Raw genomic sequence first — 19,055 nt, 5'->3', positions numbered from 1 at the left:
TTCTCCTACCTAACCAAAATCAAAACACTCTTTTTCTTTTCTTTTTTATTTCTGCATATTATGAGGTACAAATGTTTCGGTTACGTATGTTGCCTTTACCACCCCCTATCCCTGAGTCAGAGTTTCAAGTGTGTCCATCCCCCAGATGGTGTGCATCACACTCATTATGTGTGTATATACGTATGCTCCCCCTTCCCATCTGCCCAACACCCAATAAATGTTATTCCTATATATGTACTTAGTTGTTGATCAGTGAAACCAATTTGATGGTGAGTACATGTGGTGCTTGTTTTTCCATTCTTGGGATATTTCACTTAGTAGAATGGGTTCCAGCTGTATCCAGAAAAATATAAGAGGTGCTATATCACCATTGTTTCTTATAGCTGAATAGTACTCCATGATATACATATACCACATTTTATTAATCCACTCATGTATTGATGGGCACTTGGGTTGTTTCCACATCTTTGCAATTGTGAATTGTGCTGCTATAAACATTGGAGTGCAGATGTCTTTTTTACAGAATGTCTTTTGTTCTTTCAAAAGCAAAACACTCTTAAGGTCACAAATGACTGATACCCATCTAGGGGATCAACTGAAACTGCAGCCCTCCATGCTGCAAACAAATATTCAAATGCTTTCCAACAAAAAGCAGATTCAATAAAGCATTAAATGGTTGGTTAACTTCAAAATTAACAAATAGTTTTTCATTTTTTGAAATTATTAGTACATAGTAGTTAGATTTTTATAAAATAATGTACATTTTTAAGTATATCTAATTGAAGTCTCTTGAACGTGGCCTTACTTGGTTACTGCTATATTCATGTGGCCTTCCAGTATAAAAAGGTTCCAAACCCCAGTGTTAAAGCATTATGATGATATAAATACCTTTGATACGATCCACTTAGGTATTCACAGTATTAGACAATTTGCAGGCGAATGTGTAAACAGTGACAGCTCAAAAAGATATCACTTAACTACAGTGAGAATGACTTTTATCAAAAAGTCCCAAAACAATAAATGTTGGCATGGATGGGGAGAGATAGGAACACTCAGACACTCCTGGTGGGAGTGCAAACTAGTACAACCTCTGTGGAAAGTCATGTGGAGATACCTCAAAGAGCTACAAGTAGAACTACCGTTTGATCCAGCAATCCCATTACTGGGTATTTACCCAAAGGAAAAAAAGACACTCTATAAAAAAGACATCTGCACTATTATGTTTATAACAGCACAATTCACAGTTGCAAAGATGTGGAAACAACTCAAGTGCCCATCAATACATGAGTGGATAGATAAAATGTGGTATATGTATACCATGGAGTACTACTCAGCCACAAAAAACAATGGTGATCTAGCACTTCTTTTATGATCCTGGCTAGAGCTGGAGCTCTTTCAACTAAGTGAAGTATCACAAGAATGGAAAAATAAGCACTGCATGTATTCACCATCAAATTGACATTAATTGATCAACATTTATGTTCACATACAGTGGTAACATCCATCGGATGTCAGGCAGGTGGGAGGGGGGAGAAGGGGATGGGTATAGTCCACCTAATGGACGCAGCGCACACCGTCTGGGGGATGGACATGCTTGAAGCTCTGACTCCAATGGGGCAAAGGCAAGATACATAACATAAATATTTGTACCCCCATCATATGCTGAAATAAAAAAAATTATGCAATTGTGTTAAAATTATATTTTAAGGTTTAGTCATATTTTAAAATCCCATTATTATCTCTCTCTCTCTCATCCTCTCTCTCTTTCTTGCTCTCTCCAATAGGTATTATCTTCTTCGAAATAAGGGAATTTAATTGGATATTTAGTCCTTTAAATTCCTCCATGAAAATGTCTAAAACTGGATGAGGCAGTGATTACATAATTCTATAAATGTACTACAAATAATTGAATCACACATTTCAAACAGGTGAATTTTATGGTATATAAATTATCCTTCATAAAGCTATTTATTAAATTTCTCCATAAAACTATAACTCAGAATCTCCATTGAAAAGTGGATCTAATGCCTAGCAGGTGTCAGTTCTCCATCTCTAAATGCATAGCCACTTATTTCTATTAATAAATTCAGCAGAGGCAGTGGCCAGCTAAACTGCCCCTCTAGCACTCGCCAAGCCTCTCAGAGACCCCTAGGGAGAGACTGTTATTCTAACCTGCAACCCATTCACCCTCTAACGTCTCTACTTCGATAGTCAAGCGATGAGTGTTCAATGTGATGGGAATTTTTGCCACCTGGAAAGCATAGTAAAGCAAACAACTTTTTTCTGAAATAGTACTGAATTGTTTTTAAACTATAAGGACTTTTGATTACTTTTGTCGTAAGTTGAATGAGTACCAGTGACCTCAAGGTGAAAGGCTTTAACTTTTGTGACAAATCTGATCCTCTCCATTAGAACAGAAAACATTTTCCTGAGTCTCAAACCTACCCAGATAACATGGCAATTTTTATTTCACTCAAATTTACAGGCTTCCTTTATGCCTCTATGGTATCTCTAGTGATTATTTTATATCTGAAATTTTCAGTACTCCTTGATTGTTCCTTATTTGAAATATTTGCAAACATTTTAGCCATAAAATCTTGTAAGAATGGATTAGATAACTGAGCTTATCAATAAGGGGTTCTATTAAAAGATGGCTACAGTGATTCTTCAGAATATTAGCTAATAATAACACACAGTGGTTTTTACACACTGGGCACTGTATCAACCATTTGTGTGATTGTGTGTATGTGTATTTTAACACAAAGTTTTATATATATACACACACACACATATATAAAGTTGTATGTGTATGTGTGTGTATACAAAATCCTTAGCAACCCTATGGAACATGTACATAAAAATAAAGATGAAAAAATTACATGAGATCATATACCTAGCAGGAGCCAGAATTTGAAACTAGGTAGACCTTTTGCAGAGTTCATACTCTTAAGAACTATTGTTACTGCCTCTCAGGAAGATGAATATAAATGATAATGGCTTTTCCCCTTTAAATAATTTAAGAAAAAAATCAAACAAACAAAATTTAAAAGACTGTACATCTATCAACTTTACCTGAATGAAATCCAGGTACCTGGCAAACTCAACCAATCCAGAACAAAGCAGAGTCAAGAAATGAGGGGGACTGGCTTTTTAATCATAGAAAATTTATTTATTCTTTAATTAATTTAGTTTTTTGAGACAGGATCTCGCTCTGTCACCTGGGCCAACTTCAAATTCCTGTGCTCAAGAGATCCTCCTGCCTCCACCTCCCAAGTAGCTGGGACTATAGGCCCATGCCACCATACCCAGCTAATTTTTCTATTTTTTGTAGAGACAGGGTCTTACTATGTTTTTCAGGCTGTTCTCAAACTCCTGCCCTCAAGGTATCCTCCAAATCAGCCTGCTCAAATGCTAGGATTACAGGCCTCAGCTACCAGGCCTGGCCCTATCAGAAAAAATTTAAATCACAAAGCCCATGGATCAAAGCCTTGTGCTATGTATTCATAGGAAGATACCTCCAACTACCATCACCTACTGTAGTAGCTTGATTGATGGTCCCAAAAAAGATATATCTTTGTTCTAATTCCCAGAACCAGTGACTGTTACTTTATTCGTAATAAATATGTAATTAAGGATCTTGAGATGAGATCATCCTGGATTATCTGGGTGGGTCTAAATCCACTGGCAAGAGAAGAGACAGGCAGAGGATACAGACACAGAAGAGGAGGGGAAACGTGACTGTGAAATCAGAGATTGGAGTGATGCAGCCACAAGTCAAGAAATGCCAACAGGCACCAGAAGCAGAAAGAGGCAAAGAACAGATTCTCCCCTAGAGCCTCCAGAGGAAGTTTGGCACTGACAGCCCTTTAATCTCTTACTTCTGGACTCCAGAACTGTGAGAGAATAAATTTCTATTGTTTTAAGCCACCTGATTTGTGGTAATTTGCTTTGGTAGCCTCAGCAAACTAACACATCCATTCAGTCTTTTCAAAATGAATTCTCAATGATTGTCAAGACCATCACTGCAAGGATACTAGGCCAAGGCAACTGAATGAATTTAGGGGGGAGAAGCAGAGTTGCCCTATTATGGTTATATCTAATAAAAGTCACAGCTGGTAACCTTCCCCAACTCTTACTTCACCCCAAAAGGCAGATGCAGTGCAAGGTTCTAATTGCCCCACTCAAAGGACAAACAGCTGTGATAATACTGAGATGAGTTATAATTATGATGGATTAAAATGCTTTAGAATACTGCTTCTGTGCAAAATGAATCACAATCATCTTCAGAATAAACCTTTGCAACACTACATTTCTAAATTCCATATAGCCCATGGTTGTATTTTTGCTCAAAAGAATTCTCTTTAAAACTGCATTATCAGGTGGAAGAAGAAAAAAAAAAGCTGACCTAAGTTAACTTTGGAAAACAGTGTTTTGACTGGATACTGTAAAGCTAAAAACAAAAAGAACTGTATGTAAACACTATATGCTGTTTGGTAAATTTATTTTTCACAGGGGTATGGGCTAGGGATTTTAAAGCTACTCTGAAAGTATACTACAGTTTAGCAAACAAATGAATATATTATAGATAATGGGGGTCGGATTCCTCACTGCTAAAGACAAAAGTTACAAATTATCAATGAGAGAAAAATAGAATAAGCCCTATGGTGCTCAATTAGAATCAGAAATAGCTGTATGAACTCACATGCACACAAACAGAGAAATACAGAAATGGGGGGGGGGTGTATGACACAAGTTTGTGTAATACAAATATTTCTTAGCTCTGTCTGCTAGCTCTGTCTTAGCTCTGACTGAGACAGTATGAAAGCAGTGACATCCCAGTAACAACAAGCATACCCAGCACCCAGATCTTAGTTTCTAAACACCATTCTCCATTCAAAAGAAATGGCTGATTCTAGGGTAAGGAAAATAAATACAAGGTGAGTCTGGGTTTTATAGAGCCAGAAAGTAAGAAAGCATTAACAACAATAACAACACACATATATATGTTTGTGTATGTGTGTATATATATGTGTGTGTGTACACACACACACACACACACACACACACACACACACATACATACATGAGGGCATGTCAAAAGGACATAGGAGTCAACCCCAAAGAGTCCCCAACAGTCTAGGAATCATTTGAACAACAAATGTTGCTCAGGAATCATTTGAGCAACAAAATAAATAACAGTAGTATTGGATTATAACCCCAAGTGTAAAGTAAGTATCTATGAGTACATCCTAATATAAATAATAGATTGAACAAATAAATAAATGGGGGAGAAAAGGAAAAAATTCTTACAGAAAAAAATCCAAATAATTTTATATAGAGCCTCCCCACTCCAGGAGATGGAGCTTAACTCTCCTGCACTTGACTGTGGGCAGGACTTACTCTCATGTTTCCACATAATAGAATATGGGAAGAGAAAATTACTAACTTTATAGGGGAGAAACCTGTCAGACTCACCTTAACCAGATGATCAAGATTAACAGCACCAGTCACAAGACATGCTGATATGATGTATCCTGTAATATGATGTGGCGAGAAACCTACTTCGCCTTTGAGATATTCATCCCCAAAGTCCATTGGTAATTCCTAATCATGAGAAAATATGAGACAAAACCAAATTGAGGGAGATTCTGCAAAATATCTATTACTCTTAAAAATTGACAAGTTTATGAGTAGAAAAAAAGGAAAGACTGAATAAATGTCACCTATTGGAGACTAAGGACACATGATGACTAAATGTGAAGTGGTATCCTGGAACAAATGCCTTCTAGAAGAGAAGAATGTTAGTGGTAAATTATGAATAAAATCTGTAGTTCAGTTAATAGCATTATACCAATGTTAATTTTTTAATTTTGATAAATGTTGTTTAAGATGCTAGCTTTAGAGGAAGTTGGATGAACCATATATGGGAAATGTTTGTACTATCTTAGCAACTTTTCAGTAAGTATAAAATTATTCCAAAATATATATTTAAAATCTACCATATTAACTATGATAAAATCATAATATTTATTAATTTTTGGAGGGAAAATATGTGCATGTTTCAAAATATATTATTCTATGTATTTTTCTATATTTTTTTGTAAAAGAAAAGGTATTGGCAATATTCATTTTCTTTTTTATGATGTTCAGTTCTTACGTAAACCTTAGTTAATATTTAAATGAAAAAATATATGATAATATTTTATTATAATAATGTCATAGTTAATCAAAAACTTCTCTCTTCTAGTGGAATTAAGTGTAAAGGATTTTCTGAGCTTCTGTTAACTCTGAGTTTACACGGCTGCCACTTAGTTATCTGGTGGCATAATGTTCTGAGAAATTTAAAGGAACTGCTACAAGTACCTAATTAATCCTTACAAAGTTGAGATAATCTGATTCATTAAAAGAACAATGTATGCCTGACACTGAACTAGAAATTTTTAATTACCATTTTGTACTTTGCCGATAACTTGATCTTCAGTGGGGAAAAAAAAAAAGTGATCGTCCCTAGGTGACATACCAAAAAGTTTAAAGCACACAACTGCAGAAAATATAGGCAATCACAGGTAAATGACCTAAGTCTTATTAATTTACTTTTCACATTTTGCAATTGCATTCCCTAGACTATTTAATTCTTAAAACAATTTTAATAGGAACCTATTCTACCTATCTTTTAAACCAGTTATATTATTTCATTTTAGTAGCTAATACAAAATTTTCATAAAATTGGATCGTTTAAAGCATTGAGCAGTTTGAAATTGCTTTCCAATCTGAATTAATTTTTCTACTGTTTCCTTCCATCTATTTTCATTCAAAAATTTTCATCTTTTCTGGAAATGTTTCCCATTTCTCAAGATTTCTATTTTTTCTTTTCTTTTTTTATTAGTTATTATAAAGCTTTTAAACTTGAAAAATTCACTGTGCTCAAAAAAGAATGGAATAAGTCCTAGGATATTGAATATTAAATATTTATTTTGCAAAGATTCTGTTCTTACATAAAATTAACAATCTAGGTATACACTTACCTACATCAAAACTTTTTTTGAGGTCGGGCGCGGTGGCTCCTGTGTGTAATCATAGCACTCTGGGAGGCCGAGGCGGGTGTATTGCTTGAGCTCAGGAGTTCGAGAACAGCCTGAGCAAGAGTGAGACCTCATCTCTACTAAAAACAGAAAGAAATTATCTGGCCAACTAAAATATACATATAGAAAAAATTAGCTGGGCATGGTGGCGCATGCCTGTAGTCCCAGCTACTCGGGAGGCTGAGGCAGTAGGATTGTTTAAGCCCAGGAGTTTGAGGTTGCTGTGAGCTAGGCTAACGCCACGGCACTCACTCTAGCCCGGGCAACAAAGCAAGATTCTCTCTCAAAAAAAAAAAAAAAAAAAAAAAACTTTTTTTGAAAATAGTTTCAAGATAACTTATCTTACAGATATTTCTTCATACCTTACATTCATGAACACCTACTAAATTAACTCTCATTTGGGAACGTAATATTTCAGAAGCCAACCATATCAATTATTTCATGAAAGCATTTATTATTTCACCTAACTCAATATCCTATTAGTTATACCATACTTTTGATCTAAAAAATTGTTTGACAGAGAAAGGTTGAAACTTTTCCTCAGTAGGATAAAAGTCAGAAAATTCTTTAAGATCTAAGAATAACTCTAATATAAAAGGATTGTAGAGGCTGGATTTAAAGTATGCACTTCTGTGAAGTTATCACTACTTATTAAATGACAGATACTCTTGCAGTATCTAGGTTTGTTTTTCTTTTTTTTTTCCTGTCTTTTCTTTTTTCTTTCTTTTTTTTAGTGAACAGTATTTAGAATTGAATTTCTTGCTCATTAAAATTGATACTTCTCCAGAGTAGGGGAATATAGTTTAAATTAAAAAGTTATACATATGTATGTGTATGTAGAGAGAAACTTTGATTCAGTATTTTAACATAAGCTGGATTTTCTACAAAAGAACTATATAGAGAGTTTCTCAATGTCCCTATGGCCCATTTCCATTATTGAGATCAGCCTCCAGCCAACATGGGGTAATGAAGGCAGGATTTATCCTCCTGTGTGAAATAACAACAACAAAAATATCAAATCAAGATACTGAGCATAAAGTAGCTAAAGATGGTGATTTCTAAGAGATGGAAAACAAATGAGGTGAGCCCTGAAAATGTCTTATCATACTACTGTGAAAGAATTTTCAAGACACAGTTCAGGGAAGAGGGACATAGGCAGAAGGTCCCCACTGAGTATTCAACATAGTACTGATCCCTGCATGCATCTGAGGAAACTGCTGGAAGCTGTGAAAGAACCATCTGAAAGAATGAAAGGGAAAGGAACTTAACATTTACACAGGGCTAGGAATGGGACCTGTTCCCTATAGCCAGAGAGAAAAAACTCATATTTCTGTAGCATTGAGTAGAGTACTCAGAAAGATCTTGTCTCAGTACTTGAGAATAATTAGCCCTAGACTGGGTACTTTTCTGGACCCACTTAACAAGTCATAAAAGGAAGACTCTAAAAGGATCTGTTTCCAAGTAACTTAACTGCTGGCAAGTGCAAAGCTTAATATTTAAAGGAATATTAAAACATCTATTTGACAAATAAAATCCACAAGATCTGGCATTTGATCAAAGATTTGCAAATGCAATAAAACAGGAAGACATGAGGAAATAATTAATTGAAATTCATAGAGGTGAAAGAATTTGTAGACCCAAGGACATAAAGACAGTTATTATACCTGGATTCAGTATGTCTAAAAAGTTAAGTTGAAATATTGAAGATGTGAAAAGAAAAACTTATAGAGAAGAAAGCTACAATATAAAAAATGAATATGTAGGGTATTGAGGTAATAGCAATAGAAACTATCCAAAATTTAAAATAATATATATATATATTTTAAATGCAGAGAACAGCAGTGAGCTGTGGAACAACTTCAAGCAACCTTATATATATGTAATTGGATTTCTGAAGGAGAGAAAAAAGAGAGGGCACACAAAAAATTTTCTGACAAAATAGTGGCCAAAATTCTGCAAATTTTATAAAAATTAAACATCCATATTCCAAGAACTTAAATGAGCCCTAAACACAAAAATCCTGAAGAAAACTGTACCAAGGTACTTCATAATGAAGTTACTCAAAACCAGTTATAAAGGGAAAATCTAAAAGCATCCAAAGGGGGATAAAAAGACATGTTGGTAAAGACAAAAAAAGATAAGGAAGGCAGCAGATTTCTTGTTGGAAAGACCCAAGCAAGAAGACAGTGGAACAACATCTTTAAAGCTGTGAAAGAAAAGATCAGCATCCAGTTTAATACTCAATGAATATATTGTTCAAAAGTGAATGCAAAATAAAGACAAATAAGAAATACAAAAGCCTAAAAAATTTATTTTGAGGCCTACACTAAAGGAAATTTTAAGGGAAAATTATTAGGTGCATGAAAGATAACACCAGCTGAAAATCAGCATTTAAAGGAAAGAAAGGCACAAGGAAAGGTAACTACCTGGTTAAAAAAATAAAAATAAAATAAGATTTTTTCTTTTGTAATTATTTTTTTATATTTATTTATTTATTTCAGCACATTCCGGGGGTACAAATGTTTAAGTTACATATATTGCCTTTGCGCCACCCAAGTCAGAGCTTCAAGTGTGTCCATCCCCTAGACCATGGGCTTTGCACCCTTAGGTGTGGATATACCCATCTCCTCCTTCCCCCTCCCACCTACCCAACACTAGATGAATGTTATTACTGGCACTTAAGATTTTTTCTTATATTTTAAATTTGTTCAAAAGATAATTGATTGTTTAAACAAAATGGATTGTTAATAACATGGAATCCTTAAAAACTACTCCATGCAAAAAAAGGTAGAAGAAGAAGAGCAGAACACAGAACAAATGAGACAAGTGGAAAAAAAGTAGATGATAGACTTAAACCTAATTCTATTAATAATCATATTAAATATAATAGGTCCAAACAGTCCATTAAAAGGCAGAGATTATCGGATGGAATACTCATACTAACTATAATAAATTTACTTTAAATATATTAATAAAGATACAAAAGAGAAGCTATGCTGATATTATTCAAAAGGAAGCTGGAGTAGCTATTATAGTATCAGACAAAGTAAATTTTAAAGCAAATAACATCATCAAGGATAAAGAACATCATTTCATAATGATAAAGAAATCTATTTATCAAAAGATATAACAATCCAAATCTTTATGAATCTAATAACAGATTTTCAAAATACCTAAAGCAAAAACTGGAAGAACTGAAGAAGTAAACAAATCCACTATTATACCTACAGATTTCAGTACCCCTTTCTCAATAAATTATAGAACAAGTAGACAGAAAATCAGTAACAATTTAAAATATTTGAACATTATCAACTCAACCTAAATGACATGCTAGAACACTCCATGCAGCAACAGTAGAATGAATGCACATTCTTTTAGTGCACCTGGAAGATTTACCAAGATAGGCCGTATTCTGGATCATAAAAAAGTCTTAACAACTTTAAAACAATTAAAGTTATAAAAAGTGCTCAATTCTGTACCAATCAAATGATAATGGTATAATTATATTAATAACTGCATCATAAGTTCTTGTAAGGAAAAGTAAAAACTTACCACATGGCAAGAGTTAAATAAATATCAGCTATTACTAAAATCATTTATTCATTTGAGAAGTTTGGCTCTGAAAGGCAGGAGAAAAATAACTATTTTCCTCCTTTTGTTGGGTCACATCAGTTATGGAGAAAATTAAGGACTTATGCTGTTATAATAACAGATATCCTAGATCAGAATTTTTTTTTTTTTGAATTGAGACTAGCACTCCATCAGGTTTCTTTCCTTTCTGCCCCTGACTATTGAATCAGGAGAAGAAATTTCTCTGCAGCCCAGGTGCCTCACCCAGCTCCTATTCCTGATGCTCCCAACCTACACGTGGATGCCTCTAACTCTCCTAACTGCTGACTACTAAGATAAGGGCATTCAGAATGAAGTGATATAAGAAGGCTGTATGAGTAAGAACTTAATTTTGAATGTAAATATTCTTATAGATGTCATTTTAAATAAGAATTATTCATAGAACGAAATATATTCTTCATTACTATATTTGTTAAATATATATTCATAATAAGAATATGTCCACAAAAGAATACATTCATTCCTGTGATTTTATTATTTTATGCCCCTCAATCTTCTTTCTCTGTACTTTAGTCTCCCACTTTAGCAATAGAGAAAAATAAACATCTTTGCAAATACTTTTTGTAATTATAGTAACATCTGGCCAACTAAAACTAGAGTCAAACATGCAAATTTGGTAACTTAATCAATTAGTGAATTGGATTCTGGTGAATTGTGACCCCTGCCATTGGGTTCCTTGCAATTCCTTTATAAACATTTTCTCTTTTTTGGAGTCTTTATACTTACCTTCAAAAAAAATTTGACTAACACACAAGTTCCTCCATCTGGCTCCTTTCCATATGCGTGTAAACATGCTTCACATCTTCCCTTTCACTGTCAAACTTCTGAAATGAGTTTATATTCTATAGTTCCATTACATCCCTTCCCAGTCATTTCCAGTGGTTTCTGCCTGTACTACACTGCTAAAACTGGTTTTACCATAGTCCATGATGATTTCTATCCCAAAAATGCAGCAGAACAATTCCAGTTTTTATCTGGCTTGATTTTTCAGCAGTATTTGATAATGTTCACCCTCACTATGAAAACTCATCCCTTGGTTTCTTTAATAAAAAAAAATTCTGGATTTTCCTCCTATTGATTTGGCTGTACCTTTTTGATCATCTCCTCTGTCATCTCTTTCTTTCCTAGCTGACCCTTAAATTTCAGAGATCCTCTGGAATTTTTTCTCATTTATCTTTATTTCTTCTAGGTTTTATTTTTTTTAGAAATAGTATATCACCTATCCTGTTGCTTACGAGAGAAAGATGGGATTCATTCAGTCACCCATGACTTTCTTTTTCTTCACTGCCAACATAAGTTTCAATGATGCTACCTCCAACTGTTTCTCAGGTGTATCCACTTTCCTCAGCTCTACGACTGACCACCCTGCTCTAATTCCCAGCATCATGGTCCAACCTGGATGACTGCAATGACCTTCTAGAGGTCTCCTGCGTTCAACTGATCCCTTTTCTAATCCATTCTATGCTCTCCAGCTAGACTGTTAAAAAAAAAAAAATTTAAAAAGCAAAAAATGTGTTAATTGTAGTTGCTTTGATCCTTTTCCATTTCTCTTAGAATAAAGTCCAAATTTCTTAAATGGCTTAACAGGAAATGGCTTCCCACAATATGGATGGTCCCCACTTGTATTTTCAGTGTTATCCCTTATATACTCCCTGCTGGATGCTTTAATCATATTTACTTTCTTTTAGCTTTAGTAAGGTACCATTAGCTCTCTGCCCTATGGAGCCTCCAATGGACTGACTCCTAAGCTAGGAAGCTGCTATAGTTTGGATGTTTGACCTTCCAAACTTCATGTTGAAATTTGATCCCCAGTGTTGGAGGTGGGGCCTAATGGAAGATGCTTGAGTCTTAGAGGTGGATCCCTCACGAATGGATTGGTGCCATCCTCCTGGTAATGAGTGAATTCTTGCTCTGTTAGTTCCTGTGAAAGCTGGTTGTTTAAAAAATCTGGCACCTCTCTCCCCTCTCTCTGGCCTCTGCTCTCTCATCATGTGATCTCTTCACATGCTGGTTTCCCTTCCCCTTCTGCCATGAGTGGAAGCAACCTGTGGCCCTTCCCAGACACAGTTGCCAGTGCCATGCTCCTTGTTCAGCCTGCAGAACCATAAGCCACATAAACCTCTTTTCTTTATAAATTAACCAGCCTAGGGTATTCCTTTAGCAATATAAATAGCCCTTCCCTACTTTCCCCAAGCTATTCAAGTATCAAATAAGATGTTACCTCCTTGACTTTGGCTAAACACTAGCTTAGATCCCATAACATCCTGCACATACCTTTTATAATACCTTTTACACATATAATTATCTATGCAATGTCTATATTCTTTGCTATAATATAAACTCCATGAGGGCAGAAGTCAAATCTATTTTATTGCTATATCCCTAACACCTAGCCCAGGCCAGGTTGATGGCATAATAAGCGCTAAAAAATATTAAATGAATTAATGAACAAATGAATAAATGATTTTTCCCCCAGAATCTACTGTTCAACTATTATAAACCTTTTATTGAGATTAAGCAAATGCTTTTTCCAAATCTAGGCTGATTCCTGGCATTAATGGATTAGAGTTCTAACTATCAATGGGGATGGGTAGAAGAATATTTGGAATTCTTAATCTTTTCTTATTGGGATTTGTTGCTTGACAGTTTTTGTGGTCCTTTGGTGGTATCATATTTCCTTGTCTTTTCATATTTCTTATGTCCTTCCATTGACATCTGAGCATCTGACATAACAATCACTTGTTCTGATTTTTTGAAATTGCCCTTGAAGGGGAGAATTTTTTTCCTGAAGATGTATATATGTTGTTGGCTGAGTAAGACACTTTGGCTTTGGTCTTGGGTACCTATAGTAGTGTGGTCTTTGTATAATATTTTAGGCAATACATAGGGTCACTGGTATCTGTGGTTTCCTTGGTGGCTTAGAGAACAGTTATTAGTTGAGACTATGGTGAAGTTTCGCTGGGGACTTGAACACCAGCCAAGCCAGTCTTTGGGCTCCAGCAGTGAAAGCAGTGGGCTGAGTATGCCTGATTTTAGGACCCAGCGCAGTTTACGCTGCCAGCGACATTAGTGCATCTTGGGGGCCAATTATTGGACCTTCAGGTGGCTTGCTGAGAAGCTAGTTGTTGGAGCAGAGGGCCAGGGGTGTGGGTGGGCTTTCATGCCCCTGAGCAGTTGGTGTGATGTGGAAGGTGGCAGTAGTGGCGGTGGAGCCACTCACCAGGACCCAAGTGGTCCATGTTGGTGTTCCTGGTGGCTGCAGTGGATTAGGTAGGCTAGTCCTCAGTTGCACAGGTGCCTGTAACAGGGTGGTGTGTATTGTTCTAAGTGTGCTTAGGAGAGCTTGGTATCCCTTATCTCTTCCTGGCAGGTTGGTGGCCATAGCCAGGTCACCTTGAACTCAGCCTAAGGGTGAGGCATGACCCAGTGTTAAGCTTTCAAAATGGCACCAGATGTGGGCTTGCAATCAAGAGAGCAGGGTCTCTTTCAGACAAGCAGTATGGGTAAGAAACTGTGGGGAGTGCAGTCTGTTTGCATCTCAGTCTCACATAAGCCTGCAGCAGGGTGGTGGGAATTGTCCTAGGTAGGTGTAGGACAGCTTGGGCTCTCTTCTTCCTCCTCAGCTGGGCAAGGCTGCAGCTGAATCAGCCTGAACTCAGCCTGAGGATGGGGAGTTAATAAGCTTCAAACTCCCAAAATGGTGCCTTGGGACTGTGACCAGATAGGGTGGGGCCCTTTTCAGGTAGGCTGTGCTGGAAGGAAACTGCGGGGAATGCAGTTCACTTGAGACTTGGTCCCAAAGAAGCCAGCTGCAGGATGGTGGGCACCATCCCAGATGTGTGCTGCAAAGCCTAGTTTCACTGCCCCTCTCCAGCCAGGTGGGGGCTGCTGTGTCAGCCCAAACGCAGCCTGAGGGTGACCCATAGCCTTATATCAAACTCTCCAAGTGGTGCCTTGAACCTGCGACCTGAAAGCCTGGGCCCCACCCAAGCAAGCAGTGTGGGCGAGAACCTGGAAAATGAAGTCCACTCATGTCTCAGTCTCTATAGCAGCCCACAGCAAGACAGGGGCGGGCCTCACCAGGGGTGCATGGGAGTGTCTAGACTTCTCTATCCCTCCTCAGAGCTGCACAATGGCTGCAGGTGCACCTGCATCTCCCCAGTATCTAGGCTTTCAGAATAGTGCTTGGCTCAAGTTCCTCTAGGCTTGAATGCCTGTGGAATTCCGTGTGGGTTCCCTTTCTGGAGCAACATCTCTGTGCAATCCCCAAGCAGTTTCCTAAGGTAGGCCTGAGACCCACTTTTGGTGTTGCCCATTGCTTCCCTAGCATTCTCTCCTTATCAGATTTGCTAACTGCTAAACTGCTATCTCTGAGGAGATGAGCAAAACACAGCTATTAGTAGGGACTGTGAGCTTAACTTAGAATAAATAATAGGGCACCCTCTAACCTTTATGTTTTAGAATATTAAATATGAAAATTGGTTATCAGAAAGAAGGTGACACTGAAGAGTAACTTTTCCTCCCTTACAGTTTTGTAGAACAAGTCCAAATGCCTTTAAAATTGATATGTGCTTTTGGAGTAATCCTTTTAATCTGGGATAACAGAGTGATGCCAGAGTGTTGAACCCATGTGCCAGTTCTCTCTGATACCTGTGATTCTATGTCACTGGCCAACTGAAGGCAGAATAAATGAAATTAACTCCACAGGAGTAAATGGTGCCAAGTTCCATGACATAGATTGGACGGAACCCAAAAGGAGGCCTTCAACTGCATCCTAAAATTAAAGCAAAATTAGCAAAATTACTTTCACATAAATTTGATTTGAAAAACATAAAGAGAGAAAGAAGGCAGTTAAATAAATATAATGTGCTTTATAGTTACACTAAAAGTAGAACGAGGGGAAAAGACACATCAATATACATAAGCTAACCACATTTCAGCAATTCTGTGGTACTCTCCCTTCTCCACATTTTTCATCTATGAAATTAGGATGCATTTCAAAATTCATGATATGTCAAATTTAATTGGAAATATGTTTTCTTTCTTGGTGGTACACATAATGGTGTGCTTTATAATCTATGGCGTCTTAGATTGATGAAATACTGTATTTGCTTATAAATATGTACAGATAGCATGTGTTCATTGCCACATTTTCAACTCATATTATGATTGTCCACTTCATTTTTATGTTTGGCAGAATTTCTGCATATGTTATAGCCTGAGAAAGAGATGAGAAACTTATGTAACAGATACATTTGTTGAAGAATTATAGCATGCCAAAACCTCCACAGATAGCAACAACCCAGAAAAGGACAATAAACTCTGCAGCAATCATTACCATTGCATGGGTTAGTAAAAACCTTGTATTCTAGAGAAATAAGTCATTTAAGAGGTAGAGATAGATGGAGAGTCAGCTATGGGGATGGAGTGAGAGCGCGCAAGAGAGAAGCACATGATTTGCAGATATGTAAAAGCACAAATATAATTTTCTTCTATTTAAAGATGACAGGAGTATCTATAAAGTTAGGCAGAAGAACTTCAAGGCTTTTTTTTAAACTGAAGACTTTCTTTTTTAAAGTTTACATTGAGTGATAATGTAATTAGTTGAGTTGGAAAATGGCAAATGAAAATGAAAAACCTAACACATGCTGCATATGAATGTCTTCTCGGGAAATTCTTGTGCCTTCTTTTTTCTTGTCAAGCAGTGTATGTCAGTGAATTGTACCTAAAGAAAGAAGACTATCAAACTAGTGACACCAAAAATAATCAAAATATGTTCAATGGTGCTCAAGAATTGCAGAAGAAGGAAGAAAAGCTGTATGTTAAAAAAAAAAAAAAGTAATCTTTTAATGAACAAAAAGCAAGAACTATTCACAAAGAAACTCTATGTAGCCTTACCACAAATATTCCTTATAACACACTACAACATTATTTTACAAGTCACTATTAATCAAAAGTCACTTTCAGTAAGGTACGCTATAACAGACAAATGGCTTACCCTAGTAGACGCTTGATTATTTGTATATATTTTTTCTGAAAAAATAACAAGATTCTTAAAATATTTGTTCTTGCATATTGCAGAAAGCGCCAGAGTAAGGCAGAGGAATTGAGTGCAGGGGAAAATAACTTGTTTTTTCCAACCAGATCAGATTAAGCACTGACCATAAGCCTTAAAAAGAAACTGGTAGGGATGCAGGACAACAAGAAGAGAGTGGTATCCACTGTCCATTATGCCTAACATTCCGTCTTGGGTTCCAATGCATGACACTCTCAAGGTCTGGTCGCTGCCTCACTGTGGATATGGCTGGTGATTGCTTTGCTGGCCGTGACTCCTCTCGGACCATGGATCTGTCGCTTGCCTGCAGTTCGTTTGCTTTTTCTATCAATTTTTCAAAAGAGTAGGATCACCCTGCACAGATACCACTTCATGACCAGGCTAGCAGGATTCGAATTTTGTATATAGTTGTACCCCTAATTTTTCTCATTAGAAGATTGGGTTTCTCCTCACAGTTCTATCTCCCAAAATGTTTTACATAAGAAATGGAAAACAGGGGAGGATTACTTCTCACTGGCTTGTTTACTTCTAAGTAGCATTTGCTGGAAGTGAAGCCCTTAATTTTAGTTGTTGCCTCAATTGATTTACTTTGCACAGTGAAACACAGTTTAGGAATACTAGGAAATAAAATATATTTTTGTAATCAGCATTTGTCAACGAATAAAAGGTTGTTACTTTGTCTTTTTTTTTTTTTAATGAAAATGTTCGTCATCCATAACAGCTTGGCATGTATGTTCTCCTTTCCTCATTTCTATCAATAACACCAAACAAGAAGTTCTAAAATCCCTTATACATATGGAAATGTTAAATTTTAAATCTGTTAGCATCAATAAAGGAATTAAATATCATCATTAAATTTTATAATTCAGTTTTTTAAATTTTAACAAAAACAGTATAAATGTTAAACGAAAATGGTTTAATATGAGGGGCTAATTTTTATTAGAAGTCAGCAAGATTATACACACCTTCAGCTTTCTTGAAAAATTAATTTTTGTGGTGATTATTAGCCAAAAATGTTAGTTAATTAAAATGGAATTTTTGTGACATCATTTTTCAACTTGCTAGGCTGACATAATACAGCCAAGTTTACCTTCAGTCAAATTTTGGAACTTCTACTTGACAGCTCTGGAAACCAACCTAGTCTTTTGAGTGTAGTATCACCTCTACATTAGCCTCTAATATTTGTTGAGCTAATTTATCAGCAGATCTTTAAGCTGTAACTTTTCCATTTTTGAAGAATAATGTTCTTGACCAGCACTGTATGATATAGATCAATGGTTGAACTCTGCATCCCCTAACTACTATATATGTAACCCAGCCCTTAATTGGCAAATTCTGCTTTTGACAATTAAAAACATAAACATAACAGATAGGATAATGATATACACAAATCAATTAAATTTATTTGAGCTTGCAATGTTGATGCATCATTTAGTTTTTCAGACAGGTATTTTTTTTTTTTCTATTTTTACACAAGCAGACAGGTATTCTTAATCAGACAGTACAAGAATAACTTTTGGTTCTCAGTGAACTTTTTCTTTGAGCACTGAATCTCAAATATGCTTTAGCACTACATTCATTTTAATAGTCATTGAGGATGCTTGGATTTAAAGAGTGTTAGCATTCAGTTGTAATGTTCTCAGTAATTTAAAAAGGCTTTGTGATTTTTGCATTTGAAAGGAGGAAAGAAATATATCAGAACTGTCACAAATCTTTCATACCCTGATACCCTACCCACTCCCCCTCTCCAATCCATAGATCTTTTATTAAATTCTACTATGTAGGGAATATGAATAGTCATTGAAACTGTTTCACTGCCAGGATTTGAAAGCTGATACACTGAGAAATGTTCCCAGTGTATGTTAAATGAACACCAAACTCCCTGGCAATGAGAGGACTAATATGAGACTATGTTGCAGTTAAATTTAGAAACAGGATTAAAACTAGTACCTGGGTTTTCATTTCAAGGTCACTCACAGATATTTATTTTCTCAAAGTCCTGTGGGATTCTATCCTAGTTGTATTCCATTTCCAGTATGGGGTAGTCTTTTATCTATTCAGCCTATTAAAACTTATGAAGATGCATAAAAAAGGAAACTAATATTTATTAAGCATCTACTATATTCCTGAGATTGTGCTAGATGTTTTCCTTTGTATCTAATGATAACAATAATAATAATAAGAAGAATATAGTAGCTGGTGGTTTTGGGACACTTACTAGGGGAAAAACAGTATGCAAAGTAATTTCCATTCTTAGTTATACTTTTCTCGCCAAAAGCTTGTGAATT

This window comes from Lemur catta, chromosome 1 (assembly GCF_020740605.2).
Source record: "Lemur catta isolate mLemCat1 chromosome 1, mLemCat1.pri, whole genome shotgun sequence".
NCBI classification, from domain to species: Eukaryota; Metazoa; Chordata; class Mammalia; order Primates; family Lemuridae; genus Lemur; species Lemur catta.
The sequence above is the reverse complement of the archived record's forward strand: the minus strand, read 5'-3'. Positions refer to the sequence as shown.